At 30.9% G+C, this 8,456-nt stretch overlaps 1 pseudogene; it reads right to left on the reverse strand.

The window, feature by feature from the left end:
- Window positions 1-624: 624 nt before the first annotated feature.
- LOC118612700 lies at window positions 625-743 on the reverse strand (annotated as a pseudogene).
- Window positions 744-8,456: the final 7,713 nt, after the last annotated feature.

Here is an 8,456-nt window from a genome sequence, read left to right on the forward strand (position 1 = left end):
AAATGAAATCATGAATTCTGTTGCATGTTATCAGGAGCTATTGCCTGCAAAAATATCCTCTTGTAAGCCTGCCACCATCAATTCCAGCTTTGGCAGTCAAACAATGTGCACCATGTTATGCGGAGTCAGCTCCCAAGTAAGAGTAAGAAAATCCCTAGAAGTAATTTATGATCAGACACTCTTTTATGACTGCTTCAGATAGCAGATCCTTAGACAGTAGGAAATAGATATAAACAAATAATTTATTTTATCCATGCTAACTTACAGAAATATCATAAAATTACAAACACTGGGGCTAGACGAGACTTGTAAAGGTCAGCTCATCATTTGATACAGTTTTTAGGAAGTGGCCATACAGATAATGTATCAAACCTCTCATACAACTGGAAAAATAGTGAGATTTAGAGACTTTAACTGACTTCCCAAGGATAGCTTTAAAAGTAAACCTAGGACCTATGAATTCTTATCCTGTCCATGTTCTTTATACTATATAAAGCTGTCTCTATTACTATAATTTCAGGAAAATCTACTTTTAAACTAGGAAAACTGAACATTTATATTCATTTTTAGACTATCATGAATAAACACTGTCTGTAGTTTATATTCTAAAAATTTGTTTTTAAATGTCTAGAGCACCTGGTATTCCTATGTGGTCTCCCATCCAAGTACTAACAAGGCCTGACTCTGTTTAGCTTCCGAGATCAGACGAGACTGGGCACGTTCAGGGTGGCATGGCCTTAGACTCTAAAGATTTTAATGTTGAAAAAACTGGTCCATATTTAAATGAATCTCCCAAAGCACATTTTTAAAACCATGTATTATTACTTATTTACTTATTCCTATGAAAATAGCTTCTAGAACTTCCTTCTTTCTAGAGCTTCAAGTAGTTTTTTTTTTTTTTAAATAAATTTCATTCCATCTCCCTTCTATCTTAACTCAGAGGCAACGATATTTAAATACTTCCTTTAAGTTAAGTTTTGTTCACTTTATCTGCTTTTGCTATTCAAAGATTTTGGTGTTTTTTTCTTCAAGCCTTCAAATTATTACTCTCTACTGGCTACCAGCTTTCCTATCTATTGACATACTGTCTTTTCCATATACCTGCTTCTATCAAAATTATACACATCTCCACTTATATCTATATCTTTCTATATCCACTGCCACCCTGATTGAGTTTCTAATCTATCATTCTATTTTCATTCCATATTAGGAAAAAAAAAAAAAAACCCTCAAAAATAAACTTTGGCTCACTTCACAAAGCCATAAGTTCCTACATTTAGAGACATGCAAAATTCATCCTGTGCTTCAGAATTCAAAATTTTACTAAAAAATACAATAGAAATAACCTAACAAATACAACGGAGTGTGTTACATGGAATAAAAATGTTTGCAACCAATTCCAGTACATCAAGGGTCTGAAAGGGTTTCATTCACACATAAACTAAAAGAGCTACCCCGTATAATGTAATGGGCTCCTATACTATAGGATATTTTTCCTATACACCCAATAAAATATTTTTTATCAAATCTTTTTGTAGTTTTTCAAAATGCTATAAAAACTGATATCTCAAAGTAGTTTTGATTTGCTTCTCTCTTACCAGAACTGTAATTATGCATTTCAAAATATACATCTAAGAGTAATTTGTCCTTGATTTTTTCAATTCATACTACCCTCTTATTTTTACAGCATACATAAGAAAAATGATTTTTAAGAACTCTGTAGAAATTAGGGAAATCAACCTTGTGTCTGAGACGTGAATTTCATTTTCTTAAATCAATTGTTCATTTGACTTCGACTTTAGTATTTTTAAATGTGTGACTTCTGTGTCATTGTACAAATTCTTCTAATATTTATTCTCTGAACTTTAACAGCTTTTTTCATACTTTAAATATTTGATGTGACTGGAAAAATTTTATTGTCAGGTGAGACATAAAGATCCAACTGCATTTTTTTCAGCAGCTACTTAGTATTTATAACTACATTTCATTTTATTATCTTGTTGTAATTATGAAGTTCTTCAATACAGTTTGAATAAAAATGTTCATGTGGGCAATCTTGCTTGCCTTGTTCACAACATGAGGAAAAAAGTGTTAGTATTTGATTATTAAGCATGCAGATTGCTTTAGGTTTTCTATAGATGTCATTTATCCTTTTATGATGTTGTGAAAGTTTCTATTCCTATTTGGTGAAAGTTTTCTGTTTGTTTGCTTTATTTTTTAATAAATATGTTTAAGTTTTTTCAAATGTTTTCCTCATTTATTGAGATAATCATATAATTTTTCTTAATTTTCTTTTTACATTATGAATTACATTGACTGATTTTTTTTTAAATGTAAACCAACCTGGTTTTCCAAGGATGAACTCAATTTAAGCATAATATGTTATTTTTAAAAACATTGCTGGATGGTATTTTCTAACATTTTTAAAGGTAGAGTGGGTGGGGTTATTGCTCAATCATTGTAGAGTTTCTGTTTGAAGTAATGAAAAAGTCTTGGAAACATAGTGGCAGTGATTGCACAATAATGTAAGTATAAGGACTGCCACTGATCTGTACACTTAAAATGATTTAATGGCAAATTTTATGTTATATGTATTTTACCACAATACAAAAAACTAATATATATATTAGTTTTTTATATAATTATATAATTATAAATGTTTTTATATAATTATATAATTATAAATGTTTTTCTCAGATTTATTGTATCTTTAGAATTACCTAAAAATTTCAGTAAGCTGCCAATACATTTGATTTCTGAAGATCCTTTGAGTTAGTTACCAACTTATTTGTGCTCTTTAAATAAACGCCATGCCTTGATATTTCCAAATTCCTAGAAACTAATCTGATCCTTATCAACATAGCTCCCAGTTGCATAGCCCCATTTTGTGCTCTGCTTTTAAAATAATAAAAAGGTTAGTAAATGAGACGGAGAAAATTCATGAAATTATAGAAACATTCAAATCATTATTGGTTTGGCAACTATACTGAAATAGATGTTTGTCAAATTTTATCAAACAGTACCTAAATAACGTGTGTATTTAATTTTAGGTAAGTTGATTTTAAAGCAAACTTTATAATTTCAAACTTTTTGTCTCATGTTTATAAAATCATTTCAAAATTTTATTTTTCAGGGAACAGAGATATTATAAATACTTTTATTTGGTTTATGATTGCATTAAAATACTAAAAGTGCAGAGCTGAAATGTGTACTAATACATTCAGGCTCACTACACCTGCCTTAAAGGTCTAACTCCCAGGTGTTTTCAATTGGAAGGATACTTGAAGCACTTGGATAAATTAATAAATTATCTAAAAAATAGTTTAAAAACCTTCATGTTTATTCTACATTTTGCCGAAGTGTAATTATTTGAATAGTTTAAATTGTTATTGTCATTCTATGTATCTAATAACAAAAGACTTCAAGGCACACTGCCACATTACGCCTAGTGCCCTTTCAAATGATTTGAGTTTGTATTATTTCAACAAAAATATAAGAGAATCAAGAATTTTTTATTCTTAATGAGATTTTTCAAAACTTTGTCATGGTAGAATGCATTTAAAGTCAATACAGAAGAGTCTGTTCATGGTGATAAGACAGGAATATACTCTGCTATTTGGACTCAAGGCAGCAGAAAGCAGAAGTCACAGGTTGAAGCGTAATCAAAATTATCTTCCACTTTTTTTTTTTTTTTTACTTGAATGTGACTTCGATCAATAGTCTTAAAGCAACAGATTATCTATCAAATTGAGAAAATCTGTCTTAGGTAGCTATATCCTCTAAACAAATATTGGCAGCTGAGATCTTCTGGGTGATAAAAAAGATTTAAAGCCCAGAGTGACATTATTTGATTAATATCAAAGCATACTTATTCAAGTCAAGGTGAAACATATATTATATAGTTATACTCACCTCTCAAGTTATTACTACTCTTTAGTAATACAGTTATAAGTTTTTACTGCTTTCATTAATATATATTTAAAAGCTCAGGTCAAAAATTTTCCTGTTGCATAATTACGATATTTAATCTATATAAGCTGATTGAAGTACAAAATACATTATAGAAGTAGAAATGTTCAAATTGTGGAAGTAATATTGAATCAGAGTTTAATATATAAAAGTAAGTATTATATTATCTTATTCCAGTTCTTGTGAAATCACTCCCTGGAACCCTAAATCACTTTAAAAATTAGTTACCATAAAATTAGGTAGCTAAACATACACTACCTAGTAATAATGAGTTTAGAGAAACAGAGAACTTTGTTCATATTTAGTGTGCTAATATGCTATTTATAATGTCACATGGCAATTCAGGACACTTTTAGCATGTTCTTATGTTTTGTAAATTCATGACTAGATATTAGAGGGTGGAGTAACCACTGCTGGTAGGGATTAGAATAGGAAAATGATTTTTATACCTAACAATATGTATCCATGTGGGATTTAAGAGTAGTAATTCTCCTTTAAAATATTGCCTGTGGCCTGGTATGGCATGAGCAGAATCACACTGTATTTGTTATTTTAACAATGAAAAATTAATAAATTATTTAAATGTGTAATATACTGCATAAAAAGATGCAATAAATCATTAGTTTATTCATCATGTTTGATGATAAATCAGAATCCCTGGAAGATAAAAACTTAGAGTCAGTCCTACTTTTAAATCAAAATTTTGCAATAAGGAAGAGACCAAAATCACACTTTTCATTTTATTGTCATAACTGCCAACCAATAACAGTACCATTGGCTACTATGAAGCTCTTAACATTTCAACAATTCTGACATTTCTTTCTCATTCCCATCACCTAATTATCCAAAAGTGAGAGAAGTTCAAAGAAAGTTTATTTTGGGCCTTCAGAAGGTGGGTTCTTTAATAAGCGAGCCTTCAATGGCAGTTCTTCACAGGGGCTTAACTCTGGTTAGTGTTGCCCTAAAGCACCACGCTTCATGACTCCAGAAATTCAAAAGAAATAAACATACTAAAAATGAGTCTCTGGACTTTTTGGCATAACTAACAGTTCTCTCCTATATCTCTAACTAATAGAAATAATAAAGGGCTAGCTAATTTGGGAAATACAAATGAAAGCACAACTATAAGGAGATTTTATTTCAGCAGTTGTAGAGTCCAGAAAAATAATAATACTCCCCTGACTGTAGTATTGATAATTGCTCAAGAGAGGGAGTTGAATCTTATAACTAGATTGTTCTAAATGTTTTTAATTCTTTAAAATTTCTGACTACCATGGGAGATAAGACCATACATGGCGCTCTATTAAAATTTGCATATGACTTCCTATATCCTATGTGATCTGAGCCTTAAACAACAAGAAATACTGTTTCTAATGGCATTAGTTCTAGCCATAAATTCATGTCTGGAAATAAGATTAGCAAAAACTATGTCCACTTAGAGGAACACCTTGACTATATCAGTTTGTTAGATAAATCATAACTCCAATGAGGCTGGAAATGCTCTACGCAAGCCCAGAGAAATGTTAGTGAAACTGATAACTCTATAGCCAGGATAACTAAGGAAAAAAGAGAAAAGACATAAATTACTAATATCAGAAATGAAAAAGAAGCCATCACTTCAGATCTCATGAACATTAAAACAATAATAAAAGAATACTACGGACAATTTTATGCTCACAAATTTAATAATCTAGATGTCACAGACAAATTCCTTCAGAGACACAATCTGCCAAAATTCACATAAGATACAATCTGAATAGGTGAGTATATAATAAAGTTATTAAATTAATAACTATTACTTCCAAAACAGACGGCATCAGGCTCAGATAGGTTCACTGGTGAATTCTATTGATTATTTATGGAAGAAATTATACCAATTCTCTAAAATCTTTTCCCAGAAATAGAAGCAGGGGGAATACTTCCTAACACATTCTATGATGCCATAATTAACCTAGTTCCAAAACCAAAGCACAAGACAACTACAGGCCAATAACTGTAATGAATGTAAATGCAAAAATCTTCAATAAAACATTAGCAAATTAAATCCAACAATTCATAAAAAGAATTATACACTACGACCAAATGTGATTTATCCCAGGTATGTAAGGCTGTTACAAGATTCAAAAATCAATTAATATAATCCATCAATTAACAGAATAAAAAAGAGAAATCACATGATCATACAAATAGATGTAGAAAAAGAATTTGACAATATTCAATACCTATTAATGATAAAAATGCTCCACGAACTAGGAAGAGGGAAAATTCTTAAATTTGATAAAGAATATCTACAAAAATCCTACAGCTAGCATCATACTTAAGGATAAGAAAAATCAAAGCTTTTCTGCTAATATCAGGAACAAGGCAAGCTATGGAATCAGGCAACAAGGCAAGATAAAAATGTATGGAACAATCTCATCACTGCTTTTTAACATCTTACTGGGAATCTTAGGTAATGAAATAAGATAAGAAAAAAGAAAATAAAAGGTATCCAGAATTGAGAAGTAAAATTATTTTTGTTCACAGGTGACATAATCAACTATGTAGAAAATATGAAAAAAATAGAAGGGGAAAAAAACCCCTGTAACTAAAAAGTGATATAATTGTTGCTATAAGCAAGACTTGGGGTGGGGGTGGGATATATGGTCAATATACAACATCCATTATTCTCCCATATACCAACAAAGAACAAGTAGAATTTGAAATTAAAGACACGACACCATATATTAGCACCTCGAAAACGAAACACATAGGTATGAGTCTAATAACAAATACTCTATATCTATAAGGCAGAGGATTCAGAATAGCCAACTCAAAATTAAATGAAAATAACAAACTTGCAGGGCTGACACTACTCGACTGCAAGACTGACCATGAAGTTACAAGAATCATGATAATGTGCTATTGGTAAAAAAATAAATAAATAAATAAATAAATAAGTCAATAAAATAGAATAGAGAGCACAGAATTATATCTTCATAATATAATCAAACTGATCTCTGACAAAGAGGCAAGCAAATGCAATACAATGAAGTGAAAATGTATTTTCAACAAATGAGGCTGGGATGATTGGCATCCAGATGCCAAAAAAAGAATCTAGACACAGATTTTACACCCTTGAAAGAATTAACTCAAAATACATCATAGACCTGGATGTAAAATACAAACTATAAAACTCTTAGAAGATTTTATAGGAGAAAATCTAGTAGACCTTGCATGACAATCAGATACAATAGCAAAGGCACAGCCCATAAAGATAAATAATTGATAAGCAGGATTTCTTTAAAATTAAAAGTTTCTGCTCTGTGAAACACATTGTGAAGAGAGCAAAAAAATAAAAAGCCAAAGGCTGGGAGAATATACTTGCAAAAGACATATTTAATAAAAAAATTTTATCCGAATATACAAATAGCTCTTAAAATCTACCGAGAAAACAAACAACCCAATTTAAAAAATGAGTTAAAGACATGAACTGACACTTCACCAGACAAGATACACAGACAGCAGAAAGCATATAAGCTCAACCGTCTTTGCCATTAGAGAAGCGCAAATTAAAACAATGAAATATTAGTGTATATCTATTAGAATGTCTAAAATCCAAAACACCGCAAATACCAAATGCTAGTGAAGATGTGGAATAACAAGAATTCTCCTTCATTGCTAGTGGGAATCCAAAATGGTACAGGTACTTTAGAAAACAACTGGGTGATTTCTTACAAACTAAATATACTCATCATAATATCCAGCAATCGCACTCCCAAAGGAGCTGAAAACTATATCTACACAAAAACCTGCAGATGGATGTTTATAGCGGCTTTATTCATAATTGTTAATATTTGGAAGCAATCAGTAGGATGTCCAATCATTAGGTTAGTATATAAACTGTTATATATACAGAAAATGGAATGTTATTTTCACCTAAAATGATGCACTATCGAGACATGAAAAGATGGAAGAAACTCAAATGCATATTACTAAATGAATGAAGCCAACCTGAAAAGTCTCCATACTGTATAATTCAAACTGTATGACTTTCTGGAAAAGGCAAAACTATGGAGACAGTAAAAAGATCAGTGGTTGCCAGGGGTCGGAAGGGAGGGAGGAATGAATAAGCAGAGCACAAACCATCTTCATGGCAGTGAAATGTTACTGTACAATATTACTCTGGTGAATGCATGTCAATGTACATTTGAAAAAATCCAGAGATTCCATAGTGAATCTTAACACAAAATATGAACTTTGTGCAATAATGTCAATATAGGATGATCAGTTATAACATATGTGCCACTCTGATGTGGGATATTGATATCCCCGGATATTGGGAGGTGGGAAGGTGAGGAGAGGACAGGCTGTATACGGAAACTATGCTTTCCATTGAATTTTCCTGTGCACCAAATTCTACTCTAAAATATAAGCTTTATTAACTTGAAAAACAAAGTTTTAACAGTGTAATATATTATTTCGTTCATGTCGATTTAACAATTAAA

This window comes from Rousettus aegyptiacus, unplaced genomic scaffold (genome assembly GCF_014176215.1).
Source record: "Rousettus aegyptiacus isolate mRouAeg1 unplaced genomic scaffold, mRouAeg1.p scaffold_m13_p_16, whole genome shotgun sequence".
NCBI classification, from domain to species: domain Eukaryota; kingdom Metazoa; phylum Chordata; class Mammalia; order Chiroptera; family Pteropodidae; genus Rousettus; species Rousettus aegyptiacus.